At 35.0% G+C, this 16819-nt stretch overlaps 1 non-coding gene across 1 annotated transcript; it reads left to right on the top strand.

Moving 5' to 3' along the window:
* Window positions 1-15155: 15155 nt before the first annotated feature.
* Window positions 15156-15259, top strand: LOC112101663. The gene has a single exon (XR_002907674.1). It is a non-coding gene; the product is annotated as a small nucleolar RNA R71 (small nucleolar RNA).
* Window positions 15260-16819: the final 1560 nt, after the last annotated feature.

Here is a 16819-nt window from a genome sequence, read left to right as displayed (position 1 = left end):
CAAAATGAAAGAAATATGCTCTCAGCTTAGAAATAATACGATCTCAAGTCAAATAAAAATGCTAGTCAACCCAATTTATTTTTTTTTTATGCACCACTACATCTTTTTAGCCCATATAACTAGTTTCTACTTCATATTATAGTTCCCTAATATCAAGAAGGACTTTTATTAGGACGTAACGTAGGTTAGGGACATGGCTAACAAAGGAAGAGAAATAAGAAAAATAAAGTGTATGTTTGAGAAATATGTAGAGATTTGTTTTTTGAAGTTGCAAGGTGGATTTCACCTATTATTTTTTTTTAAACAAAAATTTTTTTTCTCTTTTTTATTTATTTTTTGTTTGGCACAACTTCACTGAACAAAATAATTATTTACATTTTTCTCAAACATAAATAGGTGATGAAACATGTAAGATATTGAGTAATACTCTAAATCGGAGTGGGTCAAGATGATAAGTTTGACAAAGAAAATGTTTTTTTTTTTTAAGACTCAAAAGGGTTAACTATGGATATTTCATAAAAAGGATGGCTAGAAAGACTCAAACGGATCAAAGATGACTTTTCCATAATCTTTTAGGGCTCTAAATAATCTTCCATATCTACTAGTTAGATGGGCCTCCAAATGTAGCAACACACATTTTTTTCTCTCTTTTTTTTTAATTTTACAATAATTTTTTTTAAGGGTTAACTCAAAAGAAATCTAAAGATCGTGTATAAAATAATAAACTGCTAAGCTGTATAAAGAATAGGCAAAAGGGTTACTCTCCAAGAAAAATAATAGGCTCAAAAACTCACTTGGTACTTATTATGACATGTTCATTCCTTCAAGCAATTCATATTTGTCTCCGACATCAACATGTAGAGTAGCAAACATAGCGTAACATCACTTCAGACCAAAGATAATACAAATACTAAAATTTAAAATTCATCATGTCATCCAATGTTAAAACAAATCATACAATTTTTTTTTTTTGTTTTAAACAACATCCTACCCCCCAACCTATTCTAAATATGAAAGGAAAATATGCATGCAGAAATGTGAAAATGATGCAGAAAAACTAATTAGAAAATGATAGAAAACGAAAATGGTTTTTTTTTTAACTTAAGAAGATGCGTTTCTAGAGGCACTACACTCTATATTCAGCCATCTTCGACTAAAAAAAAAATTGAAAATGTATATTTATAAAGGAGAAATTAAAAAGAAGAAGAAAAATGAACATCAAAACATAATAAAAAAAAGAAAATATCTGAATTTTTTTTTGTTTTTTTTTTCAAACGATGAAAATGCATTTCTAGATTCACTACACTCCATATTCAGCCATCTTCAACACAAAAAGTTAGTAACAATTAGTTTTTACAATAAAAAATCAGTAAAAACTTAACCAAGATTCCATAATTGTCGACTATTCCCTCCCCCCAACTAGAATGAAATATTGTCCTCAATGTTTTAAAGGAAAGAAGTAGAGTTTAGAAGACATCACCTGGGTGGTGCAACATAGAAGAAAATATTTACAAGCGGAGAGTTAAATCTAATTTGTACTTCTTACTGCGGCTACTGTTACCATCATTATTTGGACGCTCCAACACAAAGGTCCAGGGGTCTGGCTCCGGTTTATAAGCTTGTAACAGATCAAGTAGCTCATTAGCAGTGTGAGCACAAATAAAAAGTTTTTTCGCATTGGAAGGAATGAAATAGTTTTTTATTGCATGGTTAAGAAATGCGATAAAGCCATCATAAAAGTTATTGACATTTAACAAACCGATGGGTTTCTGGTGAATGTGCAGATGGGCCCAAGATGCTAGTGTGATAAGTGCCTCTAGTGTTGCAAGATCTCCTGGAAGGAAAATAAAAGCATCAGCGTGATTAAGCATTTTAGTTATTCTTTCTTGCATACCTAAGACGACTAACTCTTCTCCAGTCGATGAGTCATACAAACTACTCAAAGGTTTTAGAGCTCTTGGGATGATGCCTAACACTTGGCTTCCTCTGACAAAAGCAACTTCTGAGACCAATTTTGATAACCCTCGGTTACCTCCTCCATACACTAAGTGTAATTTTCTCTCTGCTATACTTCGACCATGATCTATGGCTGCCTCAACGAACTCTTTATGTTTGCCATAGTTAAATCTAGAAAGTACATAAATGCTCTTGAATTGTCTATTGAGAGTAGCTGCCATTGGAATATTTCTCAAAAATAATTTATGAGTACTTAACAAAAAGTCATATTTAAGAATCTTGGTGATAGTGGGTCACAACTGTGTATGAGGTGGCATGTCAGTGTCAAATAACGCGTAAAGCACATGGATCGCAAGTCAAAAAGGAAACAGTAAAAAGAAAAAGGAACAATGATAAAATAAAATTATTAAAGATAATAATGGAAAGATAAAATAACAGTGAAATAAAATAACAGTGAAGTAAAAAGATATTTACAGGTAGTTGCGACTGTGGCTCACATATTCCTCTGGTTTTACATCCAGAAATGACTTGAACGCCCTCTATGGGTCGAGGATAGGCTTCCCATCCAGTTTTCTTATAAACTGGCAAACATGGTCGTTTATAGTCAGATTCCCAATACTATATCGTGCATGCTCTTTCTGGAATAATGGCCATAACTGGAGAATCGCTCCTTGCACATATCCACTAGGATGCGTTTCAAGAGACAAAAGGATATCATCCAATGACTCCTTATTCAAGCCATCCCTAATGAATTGAATCTTATCTTCCCTGTTATCAGACATCATTCCTAAAGAACATAGGTCTTTATCGCAACTCATTCTGGCACACTTATGACAAGCAACATAAATTCTTCGAGCTCTTCGTTTTCTTGCATAATTTCCTTTACCATAACCAGGCATGTATGCAATAAATTTTGGAGGTAACTCACCTGCCAATCGTATTTTCGCCTCGATTAACCAACGGATGTCAGCAGGTATGTTATTCCTCATGAGCAATCGTATGCGTTCGGACCGAGCTTTATAGATTGTAAGGAGGGCATTCTGAGGAAGTGAAGGAAATCGCTTATGAAGCTTCACTAGAATCTCGTTTCTGTCCATACCTTCACCTTAGAATATCAGTTATTATGGGAAAACTGATGTAACTGACTTGATTGTCACGAAGTACCGTTATCCGCCACTTCACTGGGGTAACAAACTAAAGCACACCAACAGAAAAACAAATTAAAACACACAAAGAAAATTACAATTGTCCTCTTATTGAATTTACCTCAAGCTCCAACTGGATGTTGTAGACACCTCTCTCAATGTCTCTGAGTTGGCTTTCTAAATCCTCAACATAGGATACTAACTCTGGTGTTTGCAAAGCACAAATACGATGTGTTTTACAAAATTGAATCTGCCTTTTGAGATGAGATTTGACACGTTAAAGTGGTTTAAGAATGTTCAGGAGGAACGGTTTAAGTATTGTACTCATGATTAACAATGACAAGAAAAAAACTTAATAGTTAAACAAACACACTTATGCAAAATAATTTCAATTAGCAAAAATAATAAAAAGAAAGAAGAAAAAAATTAAATCACTGAAAAGAAAGAAAAAAAATCAAATCAAATCTGGTGGGTCACTCAAATTTATTTCAGTGTCTTCTCCATGTGGTTGCTACTCTAGATATGGCTTTAATCTTTGACGATTAACTTTAAACGTAACACCGTTCTTTGGGTCCTTAATTTCAATTACCCCATGTGGAAAAACAGTATGAACAATAAAGGGGCCAGACCATCGAGAGCGTAACTTACCTGGGAATAGGTGCAAGCGAGAATTGAATAAAAGCACTTTCTGACCTGAAGTGAAAGATTTTCTCATAATTTGCTTGTCATGGAAGACTTTCATTCATTGCTTGTAAATCTTGGCATTTTCGTATGCATCATTGCGAATTTCTTCAAGTTCTGCCAACTGTAATCTTCTTTCTGAGCTAGCTTGCTGCATGTCAACGTTGAATTTCTTGATGGCCCAGTATGCCCGATGCTCGAGTTCCACAGGTAGGTGGCAAGCTTTTCCATACACTAGTCTGTAGGGTGACATCCCAATCAGGGTCTTGAAAGCCGTTCTATATGCCCATCATGCATCATCAAGTCTTAATGACCAATCTTTTCTGTCCGGCCTCACTGTCTTTTCTAATATGTGCTTTATTTCTCGATTGGAGATCTCAACTTGGCCACTGGTTTGCGGATGATATGGGGTCGCAACTTTATGAGTGATTGAATACTTTGTCAAAAGAACTTTGAATGCTTTGTTACAAAAGTGGGCACCATCATCACTGATTATCGCTCGAGGGAATCTAAAGCGTGAAACAATATTGCTTTTCAAAAATTGTATCACCACCTTGTGATCATTGGTTCTGCATGAAATTGCTTCTACCCATTTTGATACGTAGTCAACAGCAACCAATATGTATTGATGACTAAAAGATAGGGGAAAGGATCCCATAAAGTCGATAAGCCATACGTCAAAAATCTCAACCACTAAAATTGGATTTAGTGGCATCATGTTCCTTCGTGTAATGCTCCCCATTCGTTGGCACCTATCACATGAAGAACAGAAAGTGTAAGCATCTCAAAATATAGTTGGCCAATAAAAACCACATTGTAAAACTTTAGTTGCTGATTTCTTAGCACTGAAATGGCCTCCATAAGCTTGTTTGTGGCAGAATGAAAGGATATTCTGAATTTCACTTTTTGGGACACATCGTCTAACAATTTGGTATGCACAATACTTGAACAAATAAGGGTCATCCCAAAAGAAATTCTTTATTTCTGCAAAAAAATTGGCCTTGTCTTGCTTGGTCCAATGCTCTGGAAGTTGACTTGTAACAAGATAATTAACGATATCAGCATACCATGGTAATACTTCCACACTCATCAATTGTTCATCTGGGAATGACTCATTCAATGTTAATGGCTCTGTAATTGTGTTAAAATTGAGGCGAGAGAGATGGTCTGCCACAATATTTTCTGTGCCTTTCTTATCTTTAAATTCCAAGTCAAATTCCTGCAAAAGTAACACCCAACGAATTAGTCTAACTTTTGCATCTTTCTTCATGAGAAGATATTTAAGAGCAGCATGATCTGTGAACACAATTATTTTACAACCAATGAAATAAGATCAAAATTTTTCTAATGCAAACACTACTGCTAGCATTTCTTTTTCTGTAGTTGAATAGTTCAACTGTGCATCATTCAATGTCATACTAGCATAGTAAATAACATGGGGAATTCGATCAACTCTTTATCCTAACACTGCTTGTAACACCCTAGGCGAATCCCACATCAGTAAAGCACGGGAGAGATGCTGGGTTTATAAGGGGTGATCCACACCTTAATGAAATATAAGTGTGCAACCCAAGAGGGGGGGTGAATTGGAAATTTAAAAATTATCCTAGCAAATTTACACAACAAGCAATCTAAAGTCTTAATAAAAATTGAAAGCAATAAGTTCAATAAAGGCACAATAATTAAAAGAGTAAGGGAAGAGAAAAACGAACACAATGATTTTTACGTGGTTCGGCTATCCCCGCCTACGTCCACGCCTCCAAGCACACCGGGCTTGAGGATTTCACTATCCAAGCCTTTCCAAGGCTTCAACAATTACAATTGACTTCGAGGTGTCAATAAACCTTTACAACAAAGAGATTATCTCCCAATCTCTTCACTCAAGTGTCTCACACACTCAAACTCTTACAAATGAAATGAAGAAATGAAAGTTACAATCAAACTCACTCAATGAGTAGATATTCAAAGATGAAGAACAATGAATGATTCAATGTTTTGTGTTTTGCAAGTTGTAAGCTCAAGATATCATGTGTGCCTTTTGTTTTTGCTTGTTGGAGAGTGTTGGAGAGCTTCAAAATGAGTTGGATTTGAGTTCTTATAGCTTGAGCTCGAAAACTAGCCGTTATTCACATTATGAGCTATCCGGTTTGCCGTTTAATGGAATCCGGTAAGCCGGATTTATGTTACCGTTAAGGCAAAATTCAAAATTTTGCCTAACCGGCTTGCCGGATTCGGAATCCGGTAAGCCATTTTCGTTCTGGTGCTTACTGCCCCGAATTCGGCTTGCCGTTTATCAGTAACCGGTAAGCCGCTTGCTACAGTAACCTGCTACAGTAAAATATTTCCCGAAATTTATAGTTTGACCCCAAAACTTTATAAAACTGTAGTATGACCTAAAAAGTTATAAAAGTTTACAAACAGGTCCAATTTCAGAATTTTAAATAATGCTTTCTCAATCCCACAATTTTATGAAATTATGACTTCGCCCAAACTTTATGAAATTACAGAATGGCCCAAAAACATTTAAATAGTTTCAAATAGGTCCAAATCCGAAATTTAAAACACTATTAAAGATTTTGAAATTACTTTCATTTTAGTCCAAAATGCTTTAATTCCATAACATTATTTTCTTATTATAAAAGCACAATTCATAAATCTTTACTCAATAAATACATGTGGTTTGTTATCATCAAAATCAATATTTATAGCCATATAGGCTAACAATCTCCCCATTTTTGATGATGACAAAGCACATTCAAAACTTTAATCTTGTTATGAAAAAGCTCCCCCTTAATCAATGCAAGTTAAAAAATGATTTGAAAATAGTTTAATAAAAACTCCCCCTGCATACATGCTCCCCCTAGATACATGCATATATTTTCATAACACAAATTAAATCATTCTCCCCCTTCATCATCAAAAAGAAAAACTTAATTGGCAAAGACAAAAATAGCAATTTTTTTTTTATAAGTTTGAAAACATGTATTCTTCTCCCCCTTCATCATCAAAAAGAAAACTTAAAGGAAAGGAATAAAAATAGTAAATTTGTTACCCATGTTGTTCAAGTGGAAATTTTGAAAGAATCTCCCCCTAACAACAAGCATCACCTCAAATACAAGATTAGTGATATCACTTCCAAAATATCATATAAAACAATGTAATCAAATCATTATCATATCTTAAAAACATCACCATAAGCACATATTAATCATCAAAAGAATATTCAAAGTGCATGTTATTCTCCCCCTTTTGACAACAAAAAAGTTCAAAATGCATATTATTCAAAATCATATTGTATGCTCCCCCTAAATATATGGCCAATTAAAAAATTTAACCAAAATGATTTTATCCAAAAACATATCATATTTATCTCCCCCTTCATCGTAAAAAGGAAAGATAGATGCAATTGAAACAATATCATGAAAATAATTCGATGAAGATATTACCCATTTTGTGCGAGCAAAAATTTCGGTAAAGTCTCTCCTTAAAAATGAACAAATTATCAAATACACAACATGGTTAAAAAGATATAAGCTTCAACAATTATAACAAACCAATAACTCCATCAATTCATCAAGCAATGCACATATAATCATTAATCATCAAAATCAATATGAATTCCCCCAACACTTGTAAAAATTAAATCCGAGGATTCCATAATCATATATCAACCATTAAAAGAATGCTCAAAATGCATGTTATTTCCCCAATTTACATCATTAAAAAGATTTATTACTTTGTCTCCCCCTTTGGACAATAAAAATGTTCAAAAAGCATATTATCCAAAATAGAACAAGTAATAAGCTAAGCAAGGGAATGCAAAAGTCATAAGAGCATAATGTCAACAATTCAAACTTTATAATTACTAATCATATTTTAGAAATCAAGACAACTAAACTCATCAAAGATCAAATGTGACATTTTAATATAACTTACACTCTCATATGCGCCAAGATCTCAAGGATCATGGATTTCTCCCCCTTTCGATATTATTTAAAGCAAGTAATGCATATTCGACAATACATCAATAAAGTACAAAAATGCATCCATTCACCAATCATAGATTGCATAAGATCAAACAATAATCATCATCAATCCACAACGAAAGCAACAATGCATATGAAAATGTAAGTGCATAATATAATAGAAAACTATGGTAAAATCCATAAGGAGAGCACACTATGGAAGTGGTAATTTGAAATACTCAAAATGCACAAATTTGAATTTTTCAAGCTATTGAGTAAAATGAGTAAGTTTGAATCAATTAAAATGATTTTAGACACAAGAATGATTTTAGACACAAGAATGGATGGGGAATAATTTATATGAATCAATTTGGATTGAAAACGAATGAGAATGATGGATTTTGGAATGAAATCAAGTGAGGAGTAATCGGCTTTTAGTGAGAGAGAGAGAAACGGAAAGCCGAAAGAGAGGGAGAAGATGAATAGTTGAAATAGCACCCGAAACCGGATTGCCGAATGAGCTTAACCGGAAATCCGGTTGGTTCCAGCAAATGTTTCACGCAAATCCGGTTTTCCGGATAACACGAACCGGCTTGCCGGTTGGATCCAGAAGATAGCAAGAGAGAATCGGCTTGCCGGTTTGCCAAAATGCAGCTCGAATTCGGAATTCCGAATTGACAGAACCGGAAATTCGGTTTGGTCCAGCAAGCGTTCCTTGCGAATCCAGCTTTCCGGTTTGCTAACCAGTAGTCCGATTTGAGGCAGAAAGTAATGTGCAAGCTATATACCGTTGGAAAGATAATTAAGTTAGCTTTCCAATAAATTTTACAGAGCTGGATTTGGAGTTCTCTAGAAGGAGGTATGACCAATTCATTACAGCTTGTGCAGACTTGATTTGGAGTGCTTATAAACATTCAAAAATAAAATGCAGAAAGGTCAAATTCGGAATAAAAACTGTATTGATTGAGCAAGAAGTAACGTGCAAGCTATATACCATTGGAAAGATAATTGAGTTAGCTTCCCAATAAAATTGACAGAGCTAGATTTGGAGTTTTGTAGAAGAAGTTATGACCAATTCATTATAGCATGTGCATACTAGAGATTTTCACAAAAATTAAACATATAAGCATTCAAAAGTGAATAAATCAAACACACCAGTTATCTATCATGCTTAAACACTTCATAAACATTAACATCAAACAAAACCATCATGATGAGTTGACAAGCTTTCATCTTATATATATAACCATGCATCATGATAAAGCACTCAATGTTAAACACAATGATAATTCAATCATATAACCATACAAGTATACTTTCACAAATTCAAGTTATTATCCATTTATCATGATCCATTCAACAAAATTAATATGGCAAGAATTGTTACCAAAATAATCATCTTGCCTCATCCTTTTTTTTTTTTTTTTTAGATCATGCTCAAATGATTATCTCACAAGTTTCATCAAGGAACTCTCCACCATTCCTTGTTTGTGGTACCTACAAAAAAATATTCAAGTTGTGTGCTTTGGTACCCAAATACTCTTGGGTCCTTGAGTGTTAGACTTAGTTCCTTTCGGAACCCAAATACATTTGACTCCATAATACACATTTCTTTTAATTGGACATCTATTCTTTATATGACCATTTTGATTGCAATAATGACATACAATTTGATCATTTGTGGAGGTAGCCTTAACAAAATAATTCTTATAATATTTTTGTTTCAAGTAAGGCTTATACCCAAGTCCTCCTTTATCAAACACACATTTTTGTGAATTAAGCATGTTATCCAACATCTTTTGCCCATTTGTGAATTTCAAAACAATTTCATTGAGCTCATTACTCTTTCTCTTAAGCACTTCATTTTCTTTCATCAACTCATCAACATGTGATTTTTCATGCTCATATGAAATACTTTGTTTACCTTTAAATGATGCAATTCTATCATGCAACATTTTATTATCTAACTCTAGTCCTTTAATCTTTTCATTTAATGAATCATTACATTTTTGTAAAGCATCCTTTTCATTTTTCAAGTCATCTACATATGATTCTAGATGCTCATGTGAAGTGCTAGATTTCTCATTTGATAATGCAACTCTATCATGCAATGTTTTATTCTCTAATTCTAGGCATGTAATCTTTGCACATAGAGATTCATTTTCATTTTTGAGCTCTACCATTTTCTTTTTAAGACATGCATTCTTTTTACCAATTTTTATCCAATTATCATGCAATTCTTTAAAAGCATCATATAATTCATCATAAGTAAAAAGATCATTTACCTCATCAAGATCATCATCCGATTCATCTCCAATTGCCATAAGTGCCAAATTCGACACTTCATGAAATTCCTCCTCGCTCGTAGTCTCCTCATACACAATTTCAAGCTTTCTCCAAATTTCATAAGCATTAGAACAATTTGAAATTCTATGAAATTCCTTTTTATCTAAGGCACAAAATAAAGCATTCATGGCCTTGGAATTTAAAGACATATTTTTCTTATCCAACTCACTTAAAGCATTCTTCCTAAGAATGAATGAACCATCACAAACTATTTCCCATAGTTCATAATCTAAGGCTTGTAAAAATACTCTCATCCTAGTTTTCCAATAAGGATAATCATTTCCGTCGAAAAACGGAGGTCTAGTGATAGATTGGCCTTCCATGATGGTTGAGCTAATTTGGGTTGCTATGGATCTTTAACTCTAGACGGTTAAGTCTACACAAGAGCACCTCGCTCTGATACCAAATGAAATATAAGTGTGCAACCCAAGAGGGGGGGTGAATTGGAAATTTAAAAATTATCCTAGCAAATCCACACAACAAGCAATCTAATGTCTTAATAAAAATTGAAAGCAATAAGTTCAATAAAGGCACAATAATTAAAAGAGTAAGGGAAGAGAAAAACGAACACAATGATTTTTACGTGGTTCGGCTATCCCCGCCTACGTCCACGCCTCCAAGCACACCGGGCTTGAGGATTTCACTATCCAAGCCTTTCCAAGGCTTCAACAATTACAATTGACTTCAAGGTGTCAATAAACCTTTACAACAAAGAGATTATCTCCCAATCTCTTCACTCAAGTGTCTCACACACTCAAACTCTTACAAATGAAATGAAGAAATGAAAGTTACAATCAAACTCACTCAATGAGTAGATATTCAAAGATGAAGAACAATGAATGATTCAATGTTTTGTGTTTTGCAAGTTGTAAGCTCAAGATATCATGTGTGCCTTTTGTTTTTGCTTGTTGGAGAGTGTTGGAGAGCTTCAAAATGAGTTGGATTTGAGTTCTTATAGCTTGAGCTCAAAAACTAGCCGTTATTCACATTCTGGGCTATCCGGTTTGCCGTTTAATGGAATCCGGTAAGCCGGATTTATGTTACCGTTAAGGCAAAATTCAAAATTTTGCCTAACCGGCTTGCTGGATTCGGAATCCGGTAAGCCGTTTTCGTTCTGGTGCTTACTGCCCCGAATTCGGCTTGCCGTTTATCAGTAACCGGTAAGCCGCTTGCTACAGTAACCTGCTACAGTAAAATATTTCCCGAAATTTATAGTTTGACCCCAAAACTTTATAAAACTGTAGTATGGCCTAAAAAGTTATAAAAGTTTACAAACATGTCCAATTTCAGAATTTTAAATAATGCTTTCTCAATCCCACAATTTTCTGAAATTATGACTTCGCCCAAACTTTATGAAATTACAGAATGGCCCAAAAACATTTAAATAGTTTCAAATAGGTCCAAATCTGAAATTTAAAACACTATTAAAGATTTTGAAATTACTTTCATTTTAGTCCAAAATGCTTTAATTCCATAACATCATTTTCTTATTATAAAAGCACAATTCATAAATCTTTACTCAATAAATACATGTGGTTTGTTATCATCAAAATCAATATTTATAGCCATATAGGCTAACACTTAATTGGCAAGACGCGTTTTGGGGTGTATGGGCGCCCCAAGAACAAATCCGTGTGGGCCTTGTTAAGGCCCAAAGCGGACAATATCTTGCCAGGTCTGGGTTCGGTCATGACATTGTGGTATCAGAGCGGCTCCGCGTGTCCTCTTGAGCAATGGTGGGGCAAACCTCAGCGAGGACGCTGAGTCCCCAAGGGGGGGTGTATGTAACACCCTAGGCGAATCCCACATCGGCAAAGCACGGGAGAGATGCTGGGTTTATAAGGGGTGATCCACACCTTAATTGGCAAGACGCGTTTTGGGGTGTATGGGCACCCCAAGAACAAATCCGTGCGGGCCTTGTTAAGGCCCAAAGCGGACAATATCTTGCCAGGTCTGGGTTGGGTCATGACACTGCTCCTACTACATAATCAGATGCATCATACATGAGTTCAAATGGTAAGCTCCAGTTTGGGGGCTGAATGATGGGTGATGTGTCAACAACTGCTTTAATTTTTCAAACGCCACAAGACATAAATCATTAAAGATAAAATGTACATCCTTAGCAAGTAAATTGCATAAGGGTCTATAAACTTTGCTAAAATCTTTAATGAAACGTCTATAAAAACCAGCATGCCCAAGGAAATATCTTACTTCTCTAACTGTTTTGGGTGGAGGAAGATTAGAAATGAGATCCACCTTGGCTTTGTCAACCTCAATACCTTTACTCGAAATGATGTGACCGAGAATAATACCTTGTTTTACCATAAAATGACACTTCTCCCAATTTAAGACCAAGCTCTTCTCGATATATCTTTGCAGAACTAATGTTAGATGATGTAAACATTGATCAATCGAGTCACCAAAGACAGAAAAATCATCCATAAAGACTTCAAGGAATCGTTCAACCATATCAGAAAAAATGCTTAACATGCATCGTTGAAATGTAGCAGGTGCATTACATAATCCAAATGACATCTTCCTATATGCAAAAGTGCCAAAAGGGCAAGTGAAAATAGTTTTCTCTTGATCTTTTGGTGCTATGGGAATCTGATTATATCCTGAGTAGCCATCTAGAAAGCAATAAAATTCATGGCCTGCTAATCTATCAAGCATTTGATCGATAAATGGTAAAGAAAAATGGTTTTTACATGTGACAGAATTCAACTTTCTATAATCAATGCATACACGTCATCTTGTAATTACTCTAGTTGGTATTAATTTATTATCAGCATTTGTAACTACTGTGACTCCTGACTTTTTAGGGACAACTTGTACAGGACTGACCCATGAACTATCAGAAATGGGGTAAATGATACATGCATCTAATAGCTTAAGGACTTCAGTTCTAACAACTTCTTTCATATTAGGATTTAACCGACGTTGCATTTCCCTAGTAGATTTAGCATTTTCATCAAGGTGAATGTAATGCATGCAGTCTACTAGGTTTATATCTTTTATGTCCACTATGGTCCATCCTAATGCTCCTTTGTGCTCTTTTAAAACATCCAACAACTTACCTTTTTGTTCGTCATTTAGGGAGGATGAGATGATTACCGGCAGAGTGTTTTCTTTTCCCAAAAATGCATATTCCAGAGTGTTGGGTAATGGTTTGAGCTCGAGTTTCGGTGGTGATTCTGATGATAGGATGAGTTTCTTCTATGATGGTGTTAGTTGTTCAACTCTTGACTTCTATTTATTGGTATCCATGGATGGTATTGAGTCAAGTAAGGCGTTGACCTCATCAACTGATCTATCAATATCAAAATCCAAATCAAAGTGAGTTAAACATGTTTGTAAATGATCATCACTAAGGTTTGAAATAAAAGTATTATCAACTAATGCTTCTATTAAATCCACATCAACAATTCTATCATCTGCATTGTGAGGTTGTTTGGCAATGTTGAAAATGTTTAGCTCCATAGTCATGTTGCCGAAGGACAACTGCATATTTCCAGTTCTGCATTGAATGTGAGCATCCGCAGTTGCCAAGAAAGGTCGGCCTAGAATAATGAGGATGTGCTTCCTTGAATCCTGTATTGGTTGAGTGTCAATTACAATGAAATCAACGGGAAAATAAAACTTGTCTACCTAGATAAGCATGTCCTCCACAATACCACGATGTATTTTCGTGGACCAATCTGCAAGCTGTAATACCACTGGAGTTGGATGTAATTCTCCAAGTCCAAGTTTCATAAATACTGAATAAGGCAACAGATTTACACTAGCTCCTAAATCCAACAAAGCATTCTCAATTGTGTGATTCCCTATGCTACATGAGATAGTAGGGGAACTTGAATCTTTGCATTTTAGAGGAATTTTGTGTTGGAGTATAGAACTAAGGTTTGCTGTTAAAAACGTCTTCTTTTGAACATGAATATTTCTCTTTTTGGTACAAAGATCTTTAAAAAACTTGGCATAAGATGAAACTTGCTTTATAGCATCAAGTAAAGGGATGTTAACACTTACCTATTTGAAGATTTCAAGAATCTCACCTATAGAGCTTTGGGAACATATTCTCGTGAGGTGGTTTCTTCTTTCTCCTCTGGTGGTGATCCTCAACACACACCGGTACAATTTGATTTTCTTTTGTCACCGGCATCTCCACTTTGTTGTCGACTTCTTTTCCTTTTCGCAAGGTCATGACTGCTTTGACCTCTCTATGTTGCTGTGGTGAACTAGTACTTGCTTCATGCACTCCTTTAGGATTAGGCACTGGTTGGCTTGGAAATTTACCTTTCTCAACAATCGTTGCCAAGGTCTGAACTGAAGAAGCAAGCTGTCCCACCATCTTCTCGAGGCTTGAAACTGATTGGGCTTGTGAGTTGAAGCCTGCTCTAAAATTCATTTCGTAGTCCATCAATGGTGCGATTCTGTTGCTCAATCGTGGAGTGAGTAACATTCTTGAAATTCTGGAATGCATCCTCCCATGGTCTGGGTTGAGAGTAGTTCTGGTTTTTATTGTATGGTCTAAATGGTGGCTAAGATGCTTGAGGAACTTAAGGAATTTGTTGCATTGGTGGAGCTGGAGTTGCTGGTCCATTCTGTTGGAATCCTTGAGACCATGAAAAATTGGGGTAGTCTCTCCATCCAGGTTATATGTGTTAGAGTATGGGTTGTAATTCGATGGTTTTCTCATTACACCTATTGCATTGGCTTGATCTGAGTATGAGTTATGGTCATTTGGCTCTGTTGATTTAGCAGTCGATAACGATGTTATTTGTCGAGCGAGACCTTCAACCATTTCCTTGACTTCTTTGATTTCTGAACTTGACTCGCCAATGTGAACCTCATTTACTCCCTTAATTCTTCTAGTATTCCTGAGTGATCGACTCCGTTGTTGGGAATTATCCGCTTGTTGCTGGAAGAATTCCCAAATCTCTATTGCACTTTTTGACATTAGCTCTCCTCCACTTGTTGCCATTAGCCATTCTTGCACATTAGCCATTCTTGCACATTCGGCAATAATCCCTCCAAAAACTATTGGCATTGGTGTCATTTCTCGTACCCATGATGTGGACACTTCAAGAGTAGCCCATTGAATCGCTCCCATGTTTCGAAAAACTGCTCGTCTTCTCTCTGGGTAAACTCTGAAATTTCTCTGCGAATGGCATTGGTTTTATGCACTGGGAAATATTTATTCAAAAATTTTGTAACCATCTGTTCCCATGATGTAATGCTATTAGCAGGTAATGTATTGAGTCATGAACGAGCTCTATCCTTTAAAGAAAATGGGAATAGTCTAAGTTTAACATCATCATCTGAAAAATTCTCATATCTAAATGTTTGACAAACAGCATGAAAATCATTTAAATGATTATATGGGTCCTCATTTTCTAAGCCATAGAATGTGGGGAGACAGTTTAGCACACTAGGTTTTAGTTCAAAACTCCTAATAGCTACATTTGGGTATCTTATACATGATGTCCTCAAATTAGCTAAAGGACTAAAATAGTCCTTAAATGGCCTCTCCTGTGGTGCTTGTAAATTCATTCCAAATTTATTTTTAACGTGCTTATGTGTACGAAGTGTTTTTTCTAGTTCAAGGTCTATAGGTTCAAGATTAGGTAATAATGACCTACGACCATGCATGCAAAGAACAAAAAAATAAATGGGAACAAAACGAATAAAAATAAAGAAAAATGAGAAATTACGATACTAACCTTATCACGCTGTTAAAACCTTTCTATAAAAATACACAAAAATAAATACGTGAAATAAATTAACTAAAAATCAATTAATAAGATAAACAAAAAAAAATTTACAAAGAAAAATAAATTGAAAATTAAATTACAGAATTTTAAAGAAGAGAAAAAGAAAAGAAATACTAATCTTTAAATGTAGATTCACTTTTTTTTCTTTTTCTTTTTTTTATAAAAAAAATTACAAGAAAATAATTAAAAGAAATTATTCACAAAAATTAATTCTACAAATTAAAATAACTTACCTCCCCGGCAATGGCGCCAAAAACTTGTTGTGCAAATTTTATTGAACTCGCAAGTGTATGAATCTATTGTAGAATAGATCAATGGTGACGAGTGTCGATCCCACGAGGAGGTAGATTTTAATTGTGTGTAGAATTAATTTTCTAAATGGGGGTGGTTGGATTTGTGGTGAAAGTGATTTAGATTATCCTAAAATTCGAATTAAAATGGCAAGAATAAATTGATGAGAAATCTATTAAATTGACGTACTTAAGTATCTGGATCCGTATCAACATGCACCATGGGCTAAATATTCCTTATTAGTGTCAATTAAATCATGAGGGGGGAATACACACCTCATGAACCACACTCTAATCAATATGGTGCTAAGGGCTTATCGTGCCAAATAATAATAACCTTGTACTAGAGAGCCGGTGAAACCAAGGCAGTATCTAGACAAGATTATTATTATTTGTCGACGAGAAGTCAAAACATCCACAAAAACTAGAGGGGAAGATAAAATAAGTTTACCAAATAAAGCTCATGACACATGTTGAGACTTTACCTTCAACCCAAGCTTGAAAGAAAATTAGCTATTCATAATTGATCTAGGGGTAAAAAGGGAATTTATTAAAATACGTAGAAAATATAAGATGGAGAGGGAATTACAGAAAATGGAGTCCAAAAATGGATTAAGAGATATCAAATTAGGGGGGGAGGCCCCTTTTTTTATAGATACATTGAG

This window comes from Citrus clementina, unplaced genomic scaffold, assembly GCF_000493195.1.
Source record: "Citrus clementina cultivar Clemenules unplaced genomic scaffold, Citrus_clementina_v1.0 scaffold_9, whole genome shotgun sequence".
Classification (NCBI taxonomy): domain Eukaryota; kingdom Viridiplantae; phylum Streptophyta; class Magnoliopsida; order Sapindales; family Rutaceae; genus Citrus; species Citrus x clementina.
This window is presented reverse-complemented; position numbering and strand designations above follow the sequence as displayed.